General features: G+C 40.3%; 1 protein-coding gene, 1 long non-coding RNA gene and 1 pseudogene across 10 annotated transcripts in view; 2 read left to right on the top strand and 1 right to left on the bottom strand.

Annotated features, from left to right (window-relative positions):
• The window catches only part of LOC112129594 (uncharacterized), a 137099-nt gene that overhangs the window by 69433 nt on the left and 43959 nt on the right, over positions 1-23707 (top strand). The gene's annotated exons all lie outside the window — the stretch shown is intronic.
• Positions 1-23707, bottom strand: part of LOC100448016 (polyunsaturated fatty acid (12S)/(13S)-lipoxygenase, epidermal-type) — a 56401-nt gene that overhangs the window by 3841 nt on the left and 28853 nt on the right.
• Positions 1953-22851, top strand: LOC129051199 (transcription factor Spi-C-like; annotated as a pseudogene).

The following is a 23707-nucleotide window of genomic DNA, read 5'->3' as shown; positions in this document are numbered from 1 at the left end:
TGAGGCTAAAACCCAAACACTGGACACCCTACTAGGTCCCCCTCACATTCGGAGGGGACACCATATTCCACTCTCTAGCCCTGCTACCCCTTCAGGTAGTAGCAGGAGCCGAGGGGCGAGTCCTAGTGCAGGCCCCCTTCTCTGTAACTGATATACAACAATGTAAGGGAAAGCTAGGAAGCTCTTCTAAGAATCCCAGGAAATTAGCAGATGGGTTCCAAACTTTGACCTTAGCCTTTGATCTCTCATGGAGAAATGTTCAATTCATTCTAGCAAACTCTTGCACCCCCTTTGAAAAGGAATGAATCTTTTGAGGCTGCCCACCGGGAAGCAGATGATTTATTTGCCCCAAACCCTCAGGGCAATCACCTGGGCCCAGACACATTCCCCACAACTGATCCTAATTGGGACTCTAACACTCCCGTGGGAACGAACAACTGGGCTAAATTTCTTGAGGCTCTCCTTGGAGGAATGAGAAAGGGAATAACTAAGGCAGTAAATGACGATGAAGTAAGGGAGGTTCCACGGGACAAGGTAACCCTTGCCATGCTGATGCTACAATCGGGAAAGGAAGGGGGCTGCTAACTAGCAAACACTCCCCTATAAAGCATAGGCCTGAAATTCTGCAGCTTTTGGAAGCAATACACCTGCCATAGGCCTGAAATTCTGCAGCTTTTGGAAGCAATATACCTGCCAAAGGCTGTAGCTGTAATTCATTGTAGGGAGCATCAAAGGGCCTTAACCCTTATAGCACAAGGAAATAGAAAGGCTGATAGAGAAGCGAAAGCTGTAGTTCTCAGGGTGCAGTCCCAACAGATTCCGGCTCTACTTTTCTGTGATTCCCGAGTGGAGCCTGAATACACACCACAGGAAGAACAGTTAATAAAGGAGCAAGGGGGACAAAACCCAGGATCCTGGTGGTATATGGCATCAAAACCACATCTCCCTCAAGCAGCCTGATGGAGAATTATAAAAACTCTGCATGACTCTTTCCATATGGGGAGAGAAGCCACCCTGGCCGTGGTTAACAAGCTCTTCATTGAGCCTAATTTAGCTTCTGTGGTTAAGCATGTCTGTCAAACCTGCTCACTGTATGCACTGAACAGCACAGGAAACAGAATGCCTCCTCTAATAGAACCAGTCCAGGGGGGAGTTGTATTAGAGGATGCTGATAGAACATACCCAGGAAAAGATGGGCGATTAGACTTCACACATATGCCAGCTGGCAGAGGATATAAGTTTTTGTTAGTGCTAATAGATATCTTTACTGGTTGGGTGGAAGCTTACCCTACCAGATCAGAGAAGGCTACTGTGGTTACAAGCTTCTCTTAAAAGAAATAATCCCCCAGTTTGGGTTACTTCAGAGTCTCCAAAGTGATAATGGCCCATACTTTATCTCCCAAATAACTCAAGGGGTTGCTAAGGCTCTCAGAATCAAATACTATTTACATTCAGCATGGAGGCCTCAATCCTCTGAGAACGTAGAAAGGGCTAACCAAACTCTAAAACGATCGTTAGCTAAGCTCGATCAGGAAACATCAGAAGCTTGGGTCAGCTTACTGCCCATAGCTCTCTTAAAAATCTGTAATACCCCTAGAGCAAAAATTAATACAAGCCCATACGAAATGTTATATCAAGGCTATTAGTGTTTTTTTTTTGAGACGGAGTCTCTCTGTCACCCAGGCTGGAGTGCAGTGGCACGATCTCGGCTCCCTGCAAGCTCCGCCTCCCGGGTTCATGCCATTCTCCTGCTTCAGCCTCCCAAGTAGCTGGGACTACAGGCGCCCACCAGCACACCTGGCTAATGTTTTGTATTTTTAGTAGAGACGGGGTTTCACCGTGTTAGCCAGGATGGTCTCGATCTCCTGACCTCGTGATCCTCCCAAAGTGCTGGGATTACAGGCATGAGCCACCGCGCCCGGCTTTTTTTTTTTTTTTTTTTTTTTTGCCTTGATCTCGGCTCACTGCAACCTCTGCCTTCCGGGTTCAAGCGATTCTCCTGCCTCGGCCTCCCAAGTAGCTGGGATTACAGGCATGCACCATCACGCCTGGCTAATTTTGTATTTTTAGTAGAGATGGGGTTTCTCCATGTTGGTCAGGCTGGTCTTGAACTCCTAACCTCAGGTGATCTGCCTGCCTCGGCCTCCCGAAGTGCTGGGATTACAGAAGGCTATTCTTAACTGATGATGTAATTACTGATTCAGAAACAGCTGGTTTAGTAAAATACCTAGTTAACCTAGGACAATGTCAGCAGGTTTATACAGAAGTTTGGAACTCAAAGGCTTCCCGTACTGGGAACTAACCAGCAAACTCAAATCAGGCCAGGAGATAAGGTGCTTGTTAAAGCATGGAAGGAGGGGTCACCTGCTCAACAATTAGAACGCAAATGGAAGGCACCGTTTTCAGTGATACTGGCCATGCCTTCTGCAGTCAAAGTACTAGGATTAGATAGTTGGATACACCTTTCAAGGATCAAGTCGGTGATACCTGAAGCCCCGGACCTGGAACCTGAAGTTCCCATCAGCCACTACACCTGTGAACCTGTGGAAGCCCTGAAGTACCTGTTTAGAAGATAGCCAAAAGAGAAATGCCTACCAACGTTCCTTGGTGTTTTTGTTGCATAGTTACTGTGGGCTGGATAATAGTAGCCATGTTTTTGTATTTTTTTTTGCAGGTTAATTGCCTTCTTTCAACCAGTTGGAATCACTTCCTTTATAGTAATTAAGTAGAATATTTTAATTCATTTCTATAACAAACATTCCTGACAGCATAGGTGTCCACCTCCTGAAGTTCCCATGAAATCTTTTAACCAAATTCATTTCCTCTTGCCTGGAGATGATTGTGCAGTAAGGTTTCCAGCCAGTTCCAAATGAATTCACCACCCCTGGCCATCAAGAAACTACCCTGTCTCCACTGGACAGAGCAGGGTGAGAGTTCTGTGGTTTCCAATGGGTAGGGACTGTCAGTCAAGTCAGTGTGAGGCAGTTATAGAAAAAAGACCATCAGTCCCTCTGCCTCACGTAAAGACTTATGGGGATCATGTCTCTCAGCGGGGAAATGAGGCAGGAGAATAGGGTCTGGAGGCAGGAAACCTAAGGCCGATTCATACATACTCACTGGATATCAGAGGCTACTCTTCAATCCCCCTTTTTCTGGGCGACAGTTGCTGCCCCTCCTTTTTCTTCCTGTGGTTGAAAAATGAAAGTACCTCTGATTGGTCCCCTCCTGCAACCAATCAGACTGGTCGGGGGCCAATGGGAAACTCCTAGAGGGAATTTAAACCCCAGAAAATTCTGTAACCAAGACTCTTGAGCTGCTTGCATGAGCCACCCCCACCCTGTGGAGTGTACTTTCGTTTAAAACAAATCTCTGCTCTTGCTGCCTTGCTTTGTCCATTTTGTCCAGTTCTTTGTTCAAAACGCCAAGAACCTGGACAACTACCCTCAGCTGGTAACACCACCTCTGTCAAAAATGAAGCATCCATATATGCCTGTTTCTGGGCTGTCCATTCTTCTATCAATTGCTCTACTTGTCAGTCCCTGTGTTAATACCATGCCGTCTTCAAAACAGGTCATTTCTATTGATGTCTGGCTTGTTTGCTCATACTAGCCATAGCATGTCTTGCCTGATTGCAATCTCCTAATTTTGTTGAGAATTACTTTATTGTCCAGCGTGATTCACTTTGTAAAGGTCCTGTGTGTTCCTGAAAAGAATGTGTGGTATGCAGTGTTGGGTGCTGTGTTCTGTGAATGTCCACTTGATCAAGTCTGTTAATTGTGTTCAAATCTATGTTCTTACTGATTTTTCATCTACTTGTTCTATCAATTATTTTCCTTCCATAGGTCCCCCTTTTCTGGGACTTTCCTCCTCAATTTCAGCTTCTCTGGAAGCCCCAAATCCAATCTCTGGCTCCACATCCCCTAAAATTGCTTCTTTCTGTTTGAGATCTCTTCCACTGTGTGCAGCAGCAAGCTAGGAAGTCTCTCAGGAGAAAAATCTTGGTAAATGTGGAGCTCATCTCATGTCCTTCCTTCATTTTGAGGACTGTCTGTTTCCTGCTCAGTTTCTGCCTGCTTAGGTTTATCTCCAGTCCCTTCAAAGACCTGTTTGTTATATTTTGCCCAGAGTTTATAAATAATTATGGCAGAGGGGTTAATCTGATACCATCTAGTCCTCCAAAAGAAGAACTACAACTCTGGCCACATCTCTTTTCATCCAGTCTTTTGATGCTCCAAGTATAACGGCCGTGACCCCTTAGTTACAAGAAACTTCATCTTTCCTCTGTAGTATCTTCTTGTGATAGTCTAAAGAGATTAGTCTTTATTAATGCTGACTGTGAGGGAAGAAACAAGAAAGGCTGATTCGTCCTCTAAATGCCCCATCCTCCCCTGGTGTTTTTGTCATCATCACTTCCTGGAGATGTTGGTGAAAACGGAAAGGTGAGAAGCTTATTTAAAGGTTGGCCCTGTTTCAGGAATAACCTCAACTTCAAAGTCAGCAATTCCTCAGGGTGTGATACCTCTTCTCTCCAGTGTTACTCCCAGTCAGGCGCCAACCCATAGAAGTGTTCAAATCCCTTCAGGTCACATATATAAGCAGTCACTTTCCCCTAGGCAGGCTCGCAGGGTCCAGGTGCTTGGTCAGGGCTGGTGTTAAGCATGAGATACAGACTAAGTTCTCTTCTATGTTAACCTAGCCCTTGTCTTGACTCCAGATGGCGACTGCCGATCGCTGGCCCTCTTAAGATTTCTCTTGGGTTATCTGAGGGCCAGCTTACTTCAGTTGGAGATACTCCAACTTTTTAGAAATGTGTCAATTAATTATAGCAAATCGAAGGGAAATCACTCAGATCCTTATTTTCTTCCTTCCTGAAGGTCCTTGTTTTTAGGATGCAAGGGGGATGCCACCTACTTTTTTCTACCAAGAACATTTAAGCTCTTGCTCCCTGTTAATCTTCCCTATACCTCCCACCCCCCTCCAAAAGAAAATCCTGCTACTTTTTCTCTAGAACAATGAGTGGGTTCTTGCTTGTGTGTAACGAAGTGACCAAACTGTATACTTCCCCAAATTAAAAAAAAAGGCTACTCTGAGGTAGTTTAAAAGCTCTCTTCTTAAAAACAGAAATGGCTAGCAAATCTAAAGGCTTAATTTCATTATGAAAAAAAGCTTGTGGAAGACATACATGTAGACAACAAACATAAAAATGACCAACATCATTAATCATTAGGGAAATGCAAATGAAAACCACAATGAGATACCATCTCACACCAGTCAGAATAGGTATTATTAAAAAGTTGAAAATAACAGATGCTGGCCGGGTGCGGTGGCTAGCCAAGATCGCGCCACTGCACTCCAGCCTGGGCGACAGCGAGAGCCTGTCTCAAAAAACAACAACAACAACAACAAAAACAGATGGTGGTGAGATTACAGAGAAAAGGGAATGCTTATTCACTGCTGGTGGAAATGTAAATTAATTCAGTTGTTGTGCAAAGCAGTGTGGAGCCTTCTCAAAGAGCTTCAAACAGAACTACCATTTGACCCAGTAATCTCATTATTGGGTATATACCTGCAGTAGACCACACTGCTATAAGGACATATGCAAGATTGGGTAATTTATAAAGAAAAAGAGGTTTAATGGACTCACAGTTCCACATGGCCAGGGAGGCCTCACAATCATGGCGGAAGGTAAAGGAGAGGAGCAAAGGCACATCTTACATGGCAGCAAGCAAGAGAGTGTGTACAGGGGAACTGCCCTTTATAAAACTATCATATCTCTTGAGACTTATTCACTATCATGAGAACAGCTTGGGAAAAACCTGCCCCCATGATTCAATTACCTCTCACCGGGTTCCTCCAATGATAAATGGGGATTATGGGAGCTACAATTCAAGATGAGATTTGGGTGGGGACACAGCCAAACCATACCAATACCCAAAGGAAAATAAATTGTTCTACCATAAAGACACATGCACTCATATGTTCATTGCAGCACTACTCACAATAGCAAAGACACAGAATCAACCTAAATGCCCATCATCAATACACCAGATAAAGAAAAGGTGGCACGTATACATTGTGGAATACTATGCATCCATAAAAAAGAACAAGATCATGTTCTTTGCAGCAACATGGAAGGAGCTGGGGGCCATTATCCTAAGTGAACTAATGCAGGAACAGGAAACCAAATACTGCATGTTCTCACTTAGAAGTAGGACCTAAACATTGAGTACACATGGACACAAAGAAGGGAACAGTAGACATGGAGGCCTTTGTGAGGGTGGAGAGTGGGAGGAGGCAGAGGATCAAAAACTACCTATTGGGTACTATGCTTATCAGCTGGGTGACAAAACAGTTTGTACACCAAACCCCCATGATACTCAATTTACCTATACAACAAACCTGCATGTGTACCCCTGGACATAAAATGAAAGTTAAAAAAAGATAAAATTTGTAATCAACAGCAACAACCACAAAAGTTTTGTTTCACAAAGCATTCATTACAATATGTAAAATAGTAATACTTAGGACAGTTGGCGACTCATTAAGAATCCAAAATGATAGCGATTATTTGACAAATTCCCACTCTATACCAGCTCTAAGTCCTAGTTCCTGACTACACAGTGCAGAGTGGGCTTAAATTAGGACCCTTTACGTTTTTAAAATCACGGTGAAGTTTTAGCCATTTTAAAGTGTACAGTTCAGTGGCATTAAGCCTGTTCACTCATGTTATGCAACCATCACCTCTATCTAGGTCCAGAACTTTTAAAAATCACCCTAAACAAATGATAACTAAGCAGTCGCTCTCCATTTCTCTCTCTTCTCAGCACTTGGCAACCACTAATCTGCTTTCTGTCTCTATAGATTTGCCTATTCTGGACATTTCATATAAATGGAATCATTCAATACGTGGTCGTTGGTGCCTGGCTTCTTTTACTTAGCATAATGTTTTTGTTTGTTTGTTTGTTTTTGAGACAGAGCCTCATTCCGTCTCCCAGGCTGGAGTGCAGTGGTGCAATCTCAGCTCACTGCAACCTCCGCCTCCCGGGTTCAAGTGATTCTCCTGCCTCAGCCTCCCGAGTAGCTGGGACTACAGGCGTGCGCCACCATGCCTGGCTAATTTTTGTATTTTTACTAGAGATGGGGTTCCACCATGTTGGTCAGGCTGGTCTCGAAATCCTGACCTCGTGATCCGCCCCCCTCTCAGCCTCCCAAAGTGCTGGGATTACAGGCATGAGTCACCATGCCTGGCCAGTTTAGCATAATGTTTTTGAGGGTCATCCATGTTGTAGTATTTTTCATTCATTCCTTTTTATGGATGAATAACATTTAACTTTATAGTATCAAAACATATTTTGTTTATTCATCTGTTGGTGGACAGTTAGGTTGTTTTAAGCTTTTGGCTATTGTGAATAGAGCTGCTGTGTTCATTGGTGTATAACATTTTGTAAACAAACAAATGGAAATGTTTTTATTTGAACACCTGGTTTCACTTCTCTTGGGTACATATTTAGGAGTAGAATTGCTAGGTCATATGATAATTCTGTGTTTATTGAAGAATCACCAAACTGTTTTCCACAGTGGTTGTACCATTTTTCACCCCCACCAGCAATGTATGAAGGTTCCAATTTCTCCACATCTTTACCAACATTTATTCTCTATTTTTAAGAAATGGCTATCCTAGTGAGTGTAAAATGGTATATCTCATTGTGCTTTTGACTTGCCTTTCTCTAATGACTAATGACATTGAACATCTTTTTGTGTGCTTTTTGGCCATTTATATATCTTCAGATAAATGTCTGTTCAAGTCTTTTGTCCCTTTTTAAATTGGGTTGTGTTTTGTTGTTGTTGAGTTGGATTTTTAAAGTTTTAAATTGCAGAAAACACTAGCTTAAACAAAAAATGATTTTCTTTTTTTTGAGGAGGAGGCTTACATAGCTGGAAGATAAAAGGAGTGATTTGTTTAGTTCCAGGAATTCTAATAATGTGAGGAGGGCTCTGTGTCCTCTTTACATCTGTCAGCTGTGATTCCCTCAAATTAGTTGCAGAGGTTTCTTTTACTACAGAGTGGCAAGGCGACCTTCAGTAGCACCACATCCATCTCATCTCCTGACTGACAGTGGAAAGAAATCTTCCTAATACCTTCCTTTTTAAAGGAATAGCATTAGGAGAAATATCTAATGTAGATGACGGGTTGACGGGTGCAGCAAACCACCATGGGACGTGTATACCTATGTTAACAAACCTGCACGTTCTCCACATATATCCCGGAACTTAATGTATAATAAAAAATTACTTTTATATTTATTTATTTATTTAGAGACAGGGTCTTGCTCTGTTGCCCAGGCTGGAGTATAGCGGTGCAATCACAGCTCACCACAGCCTTGACCACCCAGGCTCAAGCGATCCTCCCACCTCAGCCTCCTGAGTAGCTGGGAGTGCAGGTGTGCATCACCATGCCCGGCTAATTTTTTTTTTTTTTTTTTTTTTTTTTTAAGATGGAGTCTTGCTCTGTCACCCAGGCTGGAGTGCAGTGGCGAGATCTCAGGTCACTGTAAGCTCCGCCTCCCGGGTTCATACCATTCTCCTGCCTCAGCCTCCCGAGTAGCTAGGATTACAGGTGCCCACCACCATGCCCAGCTAATTTTTTTGCATTTTTAGTAGAGACGGGTTTCACCATGTTAGCCAGGATGGTCTTGATCTCCTGACATCATGATCCGCCCGCCTCAGCCTCCAGCTAATTTTTTTGTTTTTCATAGAGACGAGATCTCCCTATGTTGCCCAGTCTGGTCTCGAACTCCTGGGCTCAAGCAATCCTCCCACCTCAGCCTCCCAAAATGTTGGAATTACAGGTGAGCCACTATGCCCACTCTCTAATACCTTTCAGAAAATGTCCAGGGAGAACCTAGTTTAGATTTCATGTCCAGGTCTTAAATGATCATGGTAGCCGATGTTATGGGTAGCATAATTTGCCGAGTCTAGGTCATGTACCCAGTGATGTCGTCATGGTGACAAGTCAGTGTTGGCCCTGTCCTAACCACAGGGAAGCGGTTCTCCACAGAAAAGCAGAGTTTAGATCTGAGAAGGTAGTTGAGAATGAGTGACGTATAGTGAATAATAGTAGATTTTTACCCCATTTTATCCCTCTTGTCTTTGGTTGTATATATATTCACATACCATTCTAATTATACATGTAGTTTCAAAAATGCCTCTGCTTCTCCAAACACAACTATACTTTATATATATTTTCAAAAACAGATCTACCTCCTTCTTCCAAAGATAAATATCTGTGTTTTGTGTCCTCCATGGCCACCCCTAAGAGAGATGCGAGGAGGATTTCATTCCTGGGAATGACCTACTTTAATAGCCTGGGTATTTACTGAAGGAATGAAGAATTACGGGCACCTATTTCTGGGCTTGGCATTTTTAAGCAGTATTTAAAACCTCAGTTAACATGAATTTGATGATTCTATGGCATAATAACCACATCCAGAGATCTTGTCTAAACCTGGACCTTGACTCTTGATCCTCACCTTGTGGTTTCTATTTCTTGCCAATAATCTATTCTGGCTTTTCCCCATCTCCCAAAATAATGCTTTTACTTTGCTGTCTGCTTTGAACAATGTGAAAGACTTGAAGGGGAAAATGAAGCTATATAATTGGCATTTCCCCCAAGATTATAACCTGCTGGATGCATTTTTATAAGGGATATGATGCTTTTGTCTAGCAAAGAATACCTACAATATAATATTTGAGAGAGAATCAGACTTCCCAAATTTTCTGGCTCATCCAAGACCCAATGTTTTATTTATTCATTTAATCATTTTTTCAACAATTTAAAAAATTGATGGATAATAAGTTACATAGTTTCAGGGTACACATGATAACTTAGTACATTCATATAATTCGTATACATCACATCAGTGTACTTGGGATATCCATCACCTTAATATTTGTCTTTATCCTAGAAATGTTTGAATTTTTCTCTTCTATCTATTTTGAAATGTACAGTATGTTTTTGTAAACTATAGTCACCCTACTCATCTGTTGAACACTGGAGCTTATTTCTTCTGTCAACTTTATATTTGTATCCATTTATCAACTTCTTCGAATCCCCTACTTCTGCTACCCTTGCTGGCTTCTGGTAACCACCAATCTATCTCTACCTTCATGAGATCCACTTTTTCTTAGCTCCCACATATGAGTGAGAACACGTGGTATTTGTCTCTTTGTGTGTTTGGCTTATTTCACTTAACATAATGACTTCTAGTTCTATTTATGTTGCTGCAAATGACAGGATTTTATTCCTTTTTATGGATGAATAATATTCCATTGTGTATATACACCACGTTTTCTTTAGCCATTCATTCGTTGATGGGCACTTAGATCGATTCCATATTTTGGCTGTTGTGAATAGTGCTCGATAAACATGGGTGTGCAGATAGCTCTTTGATATATTCATTTCCTTTCTTTTGGAGATATACCCAAGAGTGGGATTCCTGGATCATATGGTAGTTCAATTTTTAGTTTTTTGAGGAACCTCCAAGCTGTCCTCTGTAGTAACTGTACTAATTTCCATTCCCACCAACAGTGTACAAGGGTTCCCTTTCTTCCACATCCTCGCTGGCCTGCGTTATTGCCTGTCTTCTTGATAAAAGCCATTTTAACTGGGGCGAGATGATATCTCATTGATTTGCATTTCTCTAATAATTTGTGATGTTGAATATTTTTTATATGCCTGTTGGCCATTTGTATGGCTTCTTTTGAGAAATGTCTACTCAGATCTTTTGCCCATTTTTAAACTGGATTACGTTGTTTTTGTTTGTTTGTTTTTGCTATTGAGTTGTTTGAGCTCCCCATACCTTCTGGTTATTAACCCCGTCTCAGGTGGTTAGTTATATTTTCTGCCATTCTGTGGGTTTTCTCTTCACTTTATTGATTATTTCGTTTGCTATGCAGAAGTTTTTAGCTTGAAATAATCCCATTTGTCTATTTTTACTTTGTTTGCCTATGCTTTTGAGATCTGACATAAAAAAAATCTTCACCCAGACCAATGTCCTGGAGTGATTCCTCAATGTTTTCTTCTAGTAGTTTCATGGTTTGAGGTTTTAGATTTAATCTTTAATCAATTTTGATTTGATTTTTGTATATGGTAAGAGAGAAGGATCCAGTTTCATTCTTCTGCATATAGTTATCTAGTTTTCTTGGCACCATTTATTGAAAAGTCTAGCCTTCCCCCCATTATATGTTCTTGGTACCTTTGTCAAAGATGAGTTGGCTGTAAATGTGTGGATTTACATCTGTGTTCTCTATTCTGTCCCATTGGCCTATTCTGTCTGTTTTTATGCCAGTGTCATACTGATTTGGTTACTATAGCTTTGTAATAAAATTTGAAGTCAGGTAGTGTAATGCCTCCAGCTTTGTTCCTTTTGCTCAGGATTGCTTGGTTATCTGGGGTCTTTTGTGGTTCCATATACATCTTAATATTTTTTTTCTATTTCTGTAGAGAATGTAATTGGATTGCATTTAATCTGTAAATTGCTTTGAGTAGTATTATAATTTAACCAATATTAAGTATTACAGTTCATGAATCTGGAATATCTTTTCATTTTGTTGTGTCCTTTTCAATTTCTTTCCCACTATTTTAGTATGGTATTTCTTTATCTCTTTGCTTTTGTCTTCACAAATTTTAGCTTAGGATGCAGAATTTGGCCTTATCAAATTCTGGCTCCCAGTCCTCAAGGATTGCAAGGTATGGGTATAAGGATTTTTCTAAAAAATGAAGTTTCATTATTCCCTCTCTGCTTTTAGATAGTATAGCTTGGACTGAACTTCTGCTTTTCTCATGTAATATTATTTGAGGCCACAAGTAATGTTCAATATCTTGCTATTTTTCTTGGGTCTGAATCCAAAGACTTAACAAACTATTGGATAGCCAATTGCATTTCTACTGTATAACAAAACTTTTCAAACAATTATTTAGGGATGGGAATAATTATCTCCTCTCTGTTTTGCACCCCACATTATCTCAGCTATTTTCATATGTTAGGGCCTGTTACTTAAATTATCTCATTCTTAGGTATAAATTACTCAGGAATTTTTCAGTTGCAGATGACAGAAACCCAACTCAAAACTGCTTTAACAAAATTAAAGTGGGTGGTAGGGGGTGCAGATGTGTGTTTCAGAGGTGGGAAGATTATCTCCACTTCTATAAGTACATGCTAGATTGGGCACTGATGGATGGAATCATCAATTTATTAGTGAAGCATGACTTGTGTTGAACAAGACAAGCTGGCTCAGGCATTTGAAGATGCTTTCAAGGTACTAAGGCAACATTCAACTGGAGATCTTCAAAACTTACCTGGTTTTCATCAGTGATTGTCCCCATATCAGAGGAGATTCCAATTGCTATGGAGTGTTGCTTACAGAGGAATCTATTTATAATTGGAGAACTTTAATAAATAATGCTGCAGACTTCTGTTTTGAAGGAACTATTCATTGATCTTTGTGGAACATAACTGAAAGCCAGCTGGTACAGTCTGCTGTTTTCCAGCAAGAGGGAGGACAAGGCAGGAAGATGCTCTGACTGTTTGAATAACTTCACAAATCTCGGTATAATCCCAAGATGGCATCTGTATTCAGTAAGTAGATAAAACCAAAGGCATTTTCCAGTGTGTATCAAAAAACGAAGAAAAATTTGCCAAACTTTGAGGAATAAGAAAGGGCAACAGGAAGACCATGATCTATCAGAAAATGGCCAGGGAACTGAGGAATTATGGAAAAACTCAGGAAATCAGCAAAATTTGAAAAAAGCTCATTTACCAATCATTTACCAATGAGCTTCAGTGGGGCCATTCTCTGAAGATCTCTCCATCTTGTTTCTCAGAGAAAGAGATTGTCTACTCACAGTATGTTCAACTGATGAAGAACATCTCAGTTTAAATAATTGGAATGCAAACTAAAATTATACATATGCCAGTTACCATGAGCTTAGTCACCATGATTGCTAAATATACTCTCCCATTTCATCATCTTTTTTGGCATTAGAAATCCCTACAAGCTTCAGGATTTTTCTCTTAAAGCAAACACTGAAGATAAAAAAATTAGCTTCATTGCAGCTATCTTTTATCAAATAGCACATAATTTATACAGACCCGGTGGGAAATTCTGCCAGTGAACAACTTTATTGTTTCAAATCATCAAGCCCCTTTTGAAAGTATGGACCAAATATCCTTGCTCTTACTATTCTCTATGCAGCCACTTTCTTCTAGGTTGACAATGCCAGTGCAGATGATTTGATTTATGTATTGATTTAAACATTTTCCTGTCTTACACTCAGGTGAAAAATCATTTGGATATATATCTGATGGCTTTACAAAAATTATTTACAAAAAGTAATTGCATATAATACAGTGTTTATGCCAAAGTATGTTTATGTCTTAAAAACTTTAGTGGAAATGTCTATTCATGTCCCTTGCTCATTTTCTAATTGGGTTTCTTGTTTTCTTAATATTGAGTTGTTTGAGCTCCTTCTGTATTTTGGATATTAATCCCTTGTCAGATGTATGACTTGCAGCTGTTTTCTCCCAATCTGTGCATTGTTTCTGCATGCTGTTGGTTGTTTCATTGGCTATGCAGAAGCTTTTTAGATTGATGTTATCCCATTTGTCTATTTTTGCTTTTGTTGCCTGTGCTTTTGGGGTCACATCCAAAAAACTGTTGCCCAGAGAGTGTCATGTAGTTTTTCCTCCCTGTGTTTTCTTCCAGTAAGTTTAGAGTTTCTGGTATTACATTTGAATCTTTTAATTCATTTTAAGTTGATTTTTAGTTCTGTATATGGTGTGAGATAAGGGTCCAATTTTATTCTTCTGCAGGTAGAAATTTCGTTTTCCCAACAATATTTATTGAAGAGACTGTCCTTTTCCTATTGCATATTCTGGTACCTTTGTTGAAAATCAATTGACTGTATAGTAGTAGGTTAATTTCCAGGCTCTCTATTCTACTCCATTGGTCAATGTGTCTGTTTTGTTTGTTTTTTTTTTCCCAATACCATGTTGTTTTGATTGCTGTAGCTTTGTAGTATACTTTGAAATCTGGTGGTGTGATACCTCCAGCTTTGTCCTTTTTGTTCATGATTGCCTTGGTTGTTTGAGGTTTTTGTGGATCCATATGAATTTTTGTTTTGTTTTTTGAGACGGAGTCTCACTCTATGGCCCAAACTGGAGTGCAAGTGGTGCGATCAGGACTCACTGCAACCTCCGCTTCCCAGCTTCAAGTGATTCTCGTCCATCAGCCTCCCAAGTAGCTGGGATTGCAGGTGAGCGCCACCATGTGTGGCTGATTTTTGTATTTTTAGCAGAGATGGGGTTTCACCATGTTGGCTAGGCTGGTCTCGAACTCCTGACCTCAGGTGATCCTCCCACCTTGGCCTCCCAAAGTGCTGAGATTACAGGTGTAAGTCACCACGTCCAGCCATATGAAGTTTTGGATTTTTTTTTTTATTTCTATGAAAAGTGATGTTGGGATTTTCATAGGGATTGCATTGAATTTGTAGATCACTTTGGGTAGTATAGATATTTTAGTAATGTTAGTTTTTCTGAACCATGAACATGAAATATCTTTCCATTTACTTGTGTCTTATTCAGTTTATTTAATCAACATCTTATAGTTTTCATTGTGTAAGTCTGTTGCCTCCTTTGTTAAATCTGTTCCTGGGTATTTTATTTTATTTTATTTTTTGTAGCTACTGTGAGTGTGATTTCTTGCTTTCTTTTTGGATAGTTTGTTGGCGGTGTATAGAAATGCTACTGATTTTTGTGTGTTGATTTTGTATCCTGCAACTTTATTGTATTTATTAGTTTTAACAGGTTTTTTTTGATAGGATTTTCCATATATAAGATCATGTTATTGGCAGACAGTGAAAATTCCACTTATTCCTTTTAATAAAAGGCCTTCACTATTTTGCTTTTTATTTCTTTTTCTTGCTTAATTGCTCTGTCTAGGACTTCCAATTCCATGTTGAGTGGGCATCGTTGTCTTGTTCCAGATCTTGGGGGAAAGGCTGTCAGTTATTCACTGCTGAGTCACTGTTAGCTGTGAGCATCTCTGGATAGCTTTTATTGTTGAGATACCTTTCTTCTATACCTAATTTGGTGATTGTTTTTATGATTAAGGGATGTCGAATTTTGTCAATTGTTTTTCTGCTTCTGATGAGATGATCATATGATTTTTGTCATTTATTCTGTAATGTGGCATATCATTTATTGACTTGCATATGTTGAACCCTCCTTGCATTCCAGGGATAAAGACATTTCTCAAAAGAATACATATAAATGGCCAACAGATATAATGAAAAATACTCGATATTGCTAATCATTAGGGAAATGCAAATTAAAGCCATAATGAGACATCATCTCACACTGGTCAGAATGGTTTTTTATCAAAAATATGAAAGATAAATGTTGTCAAGAATGTGGAGAAAAGGGAACAATTGTACAATGTTGGTGGGAATGTAAATTAGTATAGTCAATATGGAAAACAGTATGGAGATTCTTCAAAAAACTAAACATAAAATTGCCATATGATCTTGAAATCCCACTTCTGGGTATTTACCAAAAAGTTTTAAAATCAGTTTGTCGAAGAGATGTCTGTACCCCATGTTCCCTGCAGCACCATTCATGATAGCAAGTTACAGAATCAACTTAACTGTACATCAACAAACGAGTGGATAAAGACAATGTGGCATACTTACAGAAAGGAATACTATGAAGGCTTAAAAAAGAAAGACATTCTTGGCCAGGCATGGTGGCTGACACCTGTAATCCTGGCACTTTGGGAGGCCGAGGTGGATGGATCACTTGAGGTCAGCAGTTCGAGACCAGCCTGGCCAACATGGTGAAACCCCGTCTCTACTAAAAATATAAAAATTAGCCGGGCATGGTGGTGGGTGCCTGTAATCCCAGCTACTCAGGAGGCTGAGGCAGGAGAATCACTTGAACCGGGGAGGTGGAGGTTGCAGTGAGCCGAGCTTGCACCACTGCACTCCAGCCTGGGTGACAGAGTGAGACTTGGTCTCAAAAAACAAACAAACAAAAAAACAAGAACAACAACAGAAAAGAAAGACATTCTGACATTTGTGACAACATAGATGGAATTAGAGAATATTATGCTAAGTGAATTAAGTCAGGTTCAGGAAGGCAAGTACTGCAGGTTCTCACATATATGTGGAATCTAAAACAAACCCATAGAAGCAGAAGGTAGAATGGTGGTTACAGAGGCTGGGGGTTGTAAGGAATGGGGAGATGGTGAACAAAGGGCATCAGATTTTAGTCAGACAGGAGGATTTTAAAAATACCTTTGAGTTCTATTGCACAGCACGGTGAATATAGTTAATAATAGAGTATTGTACATTTCAAAATTGCCAAGAGAGTAAATTTCAAATGTTCTCACCACAAAAATGTTAAGTATTTGAGGTACTGGATATGTTAACCAGCTTGATTTAATTATTTCACATTGTATTCATAAATTGTAACATCACTTTGTATCCCATAAATTTAATTATAAATTATCAATTTACAATTTCAAAAATAAAGTAGGAAGGGGATTTATTGGCTCATAGAGCTAAGTCTGAGGCCGATAGGATTAAGGTGTGGCTGGATCAGACGTCATCAGTACTCTGCCTTTCTGCCTTCCTTTTTTTTTTTGAGACAGAGTCTTGCTCTGTCACCCAGGCTGGAGTGCAATGGCTTGATCTTGGCTCACTGCAACTTCTGCCTCCTGGGCTCAAGTGATTCTCTTGCCTCACCCTCTTGAGTAGCTGGGATTACAGGTGCCCGCCACCACGCCCGGCTAATTTTTGTATTTTTAGTAGAGTCGGGGTTTCACCATGTTGGCCAGCCTGCTCTCAAACTCCTCAGGTGATCCATCCGCCTCGGCCTCCCAAAGTGCTGGGTTTACAGGTATGAGCCATCATGCCTGGCCGGAAAGGGTTTCTTAATGAGAGCTGATGGGATGGGATTTGAACTGGCAGGAAATAAAGTGGCAGATACTCCTTTGGGCGGCTGCATCAGCAAGACTGGAATCAGGGAGTTGAGACGAGGTGGGACAGGCAGGAGGGAGCCAACTCTCACTTCCTCCTTCTCTCCTCATTTGTCTTCTTTTTTACCCTGAGCAGATACCTGTCATCCTTTTTTTCATTTAATATTGTATCATAAGCATTTTCCATGTTGCTAATGTATTTTCTTAATAAACTTTTTATTTTGGAATAATTTTAGATTTACAGAGAATTAATGAAGACAGAACAGAGAGTTCTTGTATTCCCCTCCCCTAGTTTGCTTCTCCTGATGTTCTCATCTCACATGACTGGTCAATTGTCATAACTAAGAAACCACTCTTGGTACGTTACTATTTTTATTTTTGAGACAGGGTCTCACTCTGTCACCCAGGCTGGAGTGCAGTGGCACAATTTCAGCTCACTGCAGCCTCCACCTCCCAGGCTCAAGCGATCCTCCCACTTCAGCCTCCTGAGTGGCCAGGACTACAGGCATGCACCACACCTGGCTGATATTTGTATTTTTGTTTTGTTTTGTTTTGGTTTTTTGAGACAGAGTCTCACTCTGTTTTCCAGGCTGGAGTGTGGTTGCGGTGGCACGATCAAGTACTCCCTGATCACTGCAGCCTCCGCCTCCCGGGCTCAAGTGATTCTCCTGCCTCAGCCTCCCAAGTAACTGGGACTACAGGTGCACGCCACCACGCCTAATTTTTGTATTTTTAGTAGAGATGGGGTTTCACCATGTTGGCCAGGCTGGTCTCAAACTCCCGGCCTCAGGTGATCCACCCACCTCAGCCTCCCGAAGTGCTGGGATTACAGGTGTGAGCCACCGTGCCCAGCCGTATTTTATTTTGGTAGAGACAAGGTCTCACTCGGTTGCCCAGGCTGGTCTCAAATTAAGTTCATTGATCCTGGGCTCAAGTGATCTACCCATGTCGGCCTCCCAAAGTGCTTGGATTACAGGCATGAGCCACTGCGCCTGACCTATATGGTACGTTACCATTAACTTCAGAATTTATTTGGATTTTGCCAGATTTTCCAAAAATATCCTTTTTAAATTTTAGGATCCAGGCCAGGACACCACAGTGCATTTGGCTGTCATGTCTCCTTCGTCTCCGTGATAGTTTCGCAGTTGTTCCTTGTTTTTCGTGACCTTGACAGCTTTGGGGAGTACTGACCAGGCACTTTAAAGAGTGTCCTTCAAATTGGGTTTACCTCATATTTTTCTCATGATTAGTGTGGGGTTATGTGTTGCTGGAAAGAATACGACAAAGGCGGCATGCCCGTCTCATCCCATCGCATGAGTGGCACAGGATATCCATGTGGCATCGCTGGCAGTGTGAGCCTGGATCACTTGTTTAAGGTGGTACCGGCCAGGTTTCTCTGCTGCAGAGTTACTGTTCATCCCTCTGCCTCCTCTGTTTTTGGAAGTGAGTCACAAAGTACAGTCCACCTTCAAAAGGGGTGGGGAAAATGAGCTCCTCTTCCTGGAGGAGGTAGTATTTTCATACGTGATTTGGAATTCTGTAAGGAACTTTTGTTTCTTCTCCCCATTTAATTATTTATGGAATCTTTTATTTATATGGGTATGTATGCTTTATATTTTGGATTACTATCCAGTACTACGATATTTATTTTGTTGCCCAAATTGTTCTAGCTTTGGCCATTGGTAACTTTCCGATTGGCTTCTGTGTCCCTGCAACATGCCCCCATCCTTTTATGATGATGATGATTTTTTAGCAGTTTCTTATTTCTGGCACCATGAGATGCTCCAGGCTCATCTTGTATTTTTCCTGCCCCAGCCCCTAGAGTTAGCCATTTTCTCAAAGAGCCCTGATTTCTTTGGAGAATGATATTTAGAAACCAAGGTCTGAGTGTTGGGAGTTGCTACATGGTTTTTCTAACTATGTGTTTCAACTGTTTATTCCATTGGGTGGATTACAATGATTAATTCAGCCAGTCTGAATTTTACATTTACTAGTAACACAGTTAAGTATCATTTTGCACATTTCCTCTTTGATTGGATTATTTCTGGAGAGTAAATTTCTAGGAGAGGACTTAATGAGAACAAGGTCATGAATATTTTTATGTTTCTAGAGGAGGACAAATTGTTCTCCATAATATTGTTCTAATATATAATGTCTCCAAGAACTTATAAATTCACTAGTTTTATTTCAATTTTTAGAAAAATAAAAAAGTATACAATGAAAAGTCATTTTCCTGTCCCCATCTTTCCAGTTCCCACACACCTCTTTCTTGGAGATGACAGTATTTGGTTCTTAAGTATCTTGTAGAGTTTCTTTATGAATAAAGCAGAAAAATGAATGCATGCAACAGAGCATACTAAACACAGTTATTAATTTTGTCTTTTTTGTTTGAATCCGGAAACCTTTCTATATCAGCACAAAAGAACTTCCTCATTGTTTTTATACCTGCGAAATCTTCCATCGTATGAATGTATTATAATGTATCTACTGATAGACATTTATTTTTCCTGTCTTTTACTAAAAGCAAACAGCGAGGCAATGATTAATCTACACATTATTTTGCCTGCATGCAAGTATATGGATAATGAATTCTGATAAACATTATTGCTGGATTGAAGGATATCTACATTCACAATCTTGTTAGATATCACCAAATTGCCCTCCTGTAGTGGCCTATATCTAACTTACATACCTGCTCATAACATGAGAGTGTGATTTCCCTATTATCTTATACACACGAATGCGTTATTAAGCATGTGAGTTAATATGTCCAAACCACATAGAACAGTGAATGGCATATAGCAAGAGAGTGTTAATTACTTTTATTACCATTGTTATTATTGGATTTTTGCCAATCTGGTGAAAAATTGTACCCTTGGTATCTTTTAATTTGCTTTTCTCTTATTATGAGTGAGGCTGAATCTCTTTTCAAGTGTTTAAAAGCCATTTTTAGTTCCTTTTCTGTGATCTCTTTGCATGTCTTTCACCGTTTTTCTGGGTTAATGATCTCTTTATGAACTGTTGTTAATTACATCTAGTGAAATGTTTATTTCAGATATTGTATTTATCATCTCTAGAAGTTCCATTTGGTTATTTTTATATTTCAGAGAAGCTCTTTAAATATTAGAGAGATTAGTCTTTTGTAATATGAATGCCAAATATTTATTCCTAGTTCATCATTTATCTTATTGATCTTTGCTTTTATGGCTTTTAGATTTTGAGTCATAGTTGGAAAGGCTTTTATGGTTTCATTTTTTACATTGAACTATTTTATTCTTTTAGAAAATATCCTGGCAGATGGTATAAGGTTTAGAATATTTTAAATTTTTGTAAATTTAATAGCTATAAATTAGCCCCTTGGTGATATTTTTGTCTGCATTTATGTGATTATTGGTGAGGTGAAACATTCTCCTGTGAATTTGTTTTCTGATATTGTTTCATCCCAGCTGAATGGCCTGTACATACTTTTGCATACATTAGTTTTTGGGATCTCAAGAATTTTCTTACCAACTTTCAAGTGTTCCTTATATAATAAAAGGTACATATATTTATTGTACATATTTTTCCAAGTCTGTTTTTGTCTTTTTATATTTATTGTGTTTCAGAAAGTTTTAGCTTTTATACATTATTTACCTCTTTAGGCTTCATTTTGGATAATTCTTATTGCTATGTCTTCAAGTTCATTGATCTTATATAGTATTTCATCTGCTGTTAATTGCATCTAGTGAAATGTTTCAGATATCATATTTATCATCTCTACAAGTTCCATTTGATTATTTTTATATTTTTCATTTCTCTCCTTTCTATCTGTATATTTGACTTTAAATCTTTGAGCATATTTATAATGGTCATCTTAAAGGCCTTGTCTGACAATTGCATCATTTTTGTTATATCTGGTTTGTTTCTATTGAATACATTTTATTCAGGTTATGGACCACACTTTCTTCCTTCTTTGCATAGCTAGTAATTTTTGATTGGATGCCAGATATTGTAAATTTAATGTTGTCAAGTGCTTGATTCTGTTGTATTTCTTTAAAGAGTGGTGTGCTTTGTTCTGTTAGATAATTGATTTACTTGCAGATCCCTTTATCTTTTTGAGGTTTGTTTTTAAAGCATTCTAAAGGATAGAGCTAGAGTGGCCTGTACCCATGGCCAGGTTAGCCCCTCTCCTAAGGGTGACCCTCCTGGGTCTTTACTGAATGCCACATGTATTTAATGAGGTCTCTCCACTCTGACTGGTGGGAACTTGAAGAATTTCTAGCCCTGTGTGAGCTCAAAATTTTTTGACCTACAGATTTCAAGTAATTGTTCTCTGGCAGGTGTTTGCCTAGACTCATCGAATTTCAACCCTTTGTCAGATTGGTATTCAGCCAAACACTCAGGAGACCTCTATGCAGATTTCTGGAGCTCTTTCTCCTTGTAGCTTCCTCCTCTCTGGTATTTTGCCCCCTAAATTCTGCCTCAACCTCTCTGCACTCTGTTGTCTGTTTTCTCAATTGAGTGAAGTTCTATTTGAGAGTCTTCTGGTTCTATAATCGAGGAAATGCCCCTAGGCAGAACACCTGTGCAATATAGGATTCATCTTATTTGTTCACGGTCCAGCACTATCTGTTTTCTCTTTGAAAACAATTGTTTCACATATTTTCCCAACTAATTTTTTTTTGCTTTTTGTTTTTTAATGGCAGAAAGGCAAGTTCCATAGTAGTTACCAAATATTCAGCTTTTTGTATGTTATATTCTTTGTAACCTTTTTCTATTATACATATCTGAGAAAATTTTTATCTTGCTCTCAGAAATGTGATAACCCAGGAAAGGAGAGGAGGATTTGGTAGTGAGAATGGAGAAAGAGTGTTTTTTTTTTTTTTTTTTTTTTGAGATGGAGTCTTGCTCAGTTGCCCAGGCTGGAGTACAGTGGCGCCGTCTCGGCTCATTGCAAGCTCCGCCTCCTGGGTTCCCGCCACTCTCCTGCCTCAGCCTCCCGAGTAGCTGGGACTACAGGCGCCCGCCACCATGCCCGGCTAATTTTTTTGTATTTTTAGTAGAGACGGGGTTTCACCGTGTTAGCCAGGATGGTCTCGATCTTCTGACCTCGTGATCCGCCCGTCTCGGCCTCCCAAAGTGCTAGGATTACAGGCGTGAGCCACCGCGCCCGGCCAAGAAGGAGTGATTTTAAGAGATACTGCAACAGGAACAAGTAGTAGGATCTGGCAGTTGCGTATGGGTGTGTGTGTGTGTGTGTGTGTGTGTGTGTGTGTGTGTGTGTGTATGTAAATTATGAGAAGTAAAGGACGGCCTAAAGTTATAATAAAAATGAAGGTGACACTGAAGATAAATCTTTCAGCCAAATGGTGCTGGATCAGATGTGCTGATCTTGAGATAAGGTCATTTCATTCTTATTTATAATTTGAGAAGAGGAGGAAGGTGCATATCCAAAAGAAGACATGACGATATTGAAGAAGTAACTGTATAAACACATGAGACATTGTATAAAAAGCAGTGAACTGGGAATTGGAAATTCTAGGTTCCAGTTCCTGCTCTACCATTTGCAAGCTCTGCAGCCTGCAGCTTATCTGAGCCTTAGTTTCTTTGTTCAGTGGGAAAAATATCTGTCATATGTACCTCCCAGGAGAAGCTCAAATAAAATAATGCAAGCGAGAGTGCATTATAAACCACCTTGTACCATACAGAGGGGAGATATCAGTATATGTTTGTTATATTTTGCCTAGTAAATGTCAAGATGCAGAGGGTCAGAGCAAAACTTCAATCAAAACCAGACAGTTATGATCTCGGAGGTCTTCCTAAACAAGGTGTCATTAAAGGTGGAAACAAGGCCGGGCACGGTGGCTCACGCCTGTCATCCCAGCACTTTGGGAGGCCGAGGCGGGCGAATCACAAGGTCAGGGGTTTGAGACCAGCCTGGCCAATGTGGTGAAACCCTGTCTCTACTAAAATCACAAAAATTAAATGGGCGCAGTAGCATGCGCCTGTAGTCCCACCTACTTGGGAGGCTGAGGCAGAAGAATCGCTTGAACCGGGGAGGCGGAGGTTGCAGTGCGCCGAGATCGTGCTACTGCACTCCAGCCTGGTGACAGAGCAAGACTCTGTCTCAAAAAAAAAAAAAAAAAAAAAAAGCTGGAAACCATAACTGGAGGGAAAGTAACAGGTATGGGAACCACCATAAACAAAGCATTAGAGGCAGAAACAAGCTCTCTTTTTATGTTGGCCCTTGGGACAGTTTACTCTTCTCCCCACAGAGAGTAGCTGACCAACACTTGGAGGAAACTATGGCAAAGAGTTTAAAGCCTGGAGTGGGAAGATTAGGGGTGTGCTGGGTGAGAGACGGGGTACTGAGAAGGAGCGAAGAGGCATGGCTGGAGAGAGAGATAGATGTGGGAGAGCAAAGTGACTTGTCACCACTGCTTTTTGGCTGGAGTGGCAGTGGGGATAATTATTATTATTATTATTTTTTTTTTTCTGAGACGGAGTCGCGCTCTGTCGCCCAGGCTGGAGTGCAGTGGCGCTATCTGGGCTCACTGCAAGCTCCACCTCCCAGGTTCATGCCATTCCCCTGCCTCAGCCTCCCGAGTAGCTGGGACTACAGGTGCCCGCCACTACGCCCGGCTAATTTTTTTTGTATTTTTAGTAGAGACGGGGTTTTACCGTGTCAGCCAGG

The sequence above is a fragment of the Pongo abelii genome, chromosome 19 (assembly GCF_028885655.2).
Source record: "Pongo abelii isolate AG06213 chromosome 19, NHGRI_mPonAbe1-v2.0_pri, whole genome shotgun sequence".
Classification (NCBI taxonomy): domain Eukaryota; kingdom Metazoa; phylum Chordata; class Mammalia; order Primates; family Hominidae; genus Pongo; species Pongo abelii.
Note: the sequence above shows the minus strand (reverse complement) of the source record. Positions and strands in the feature narration are given on the sequence as shown.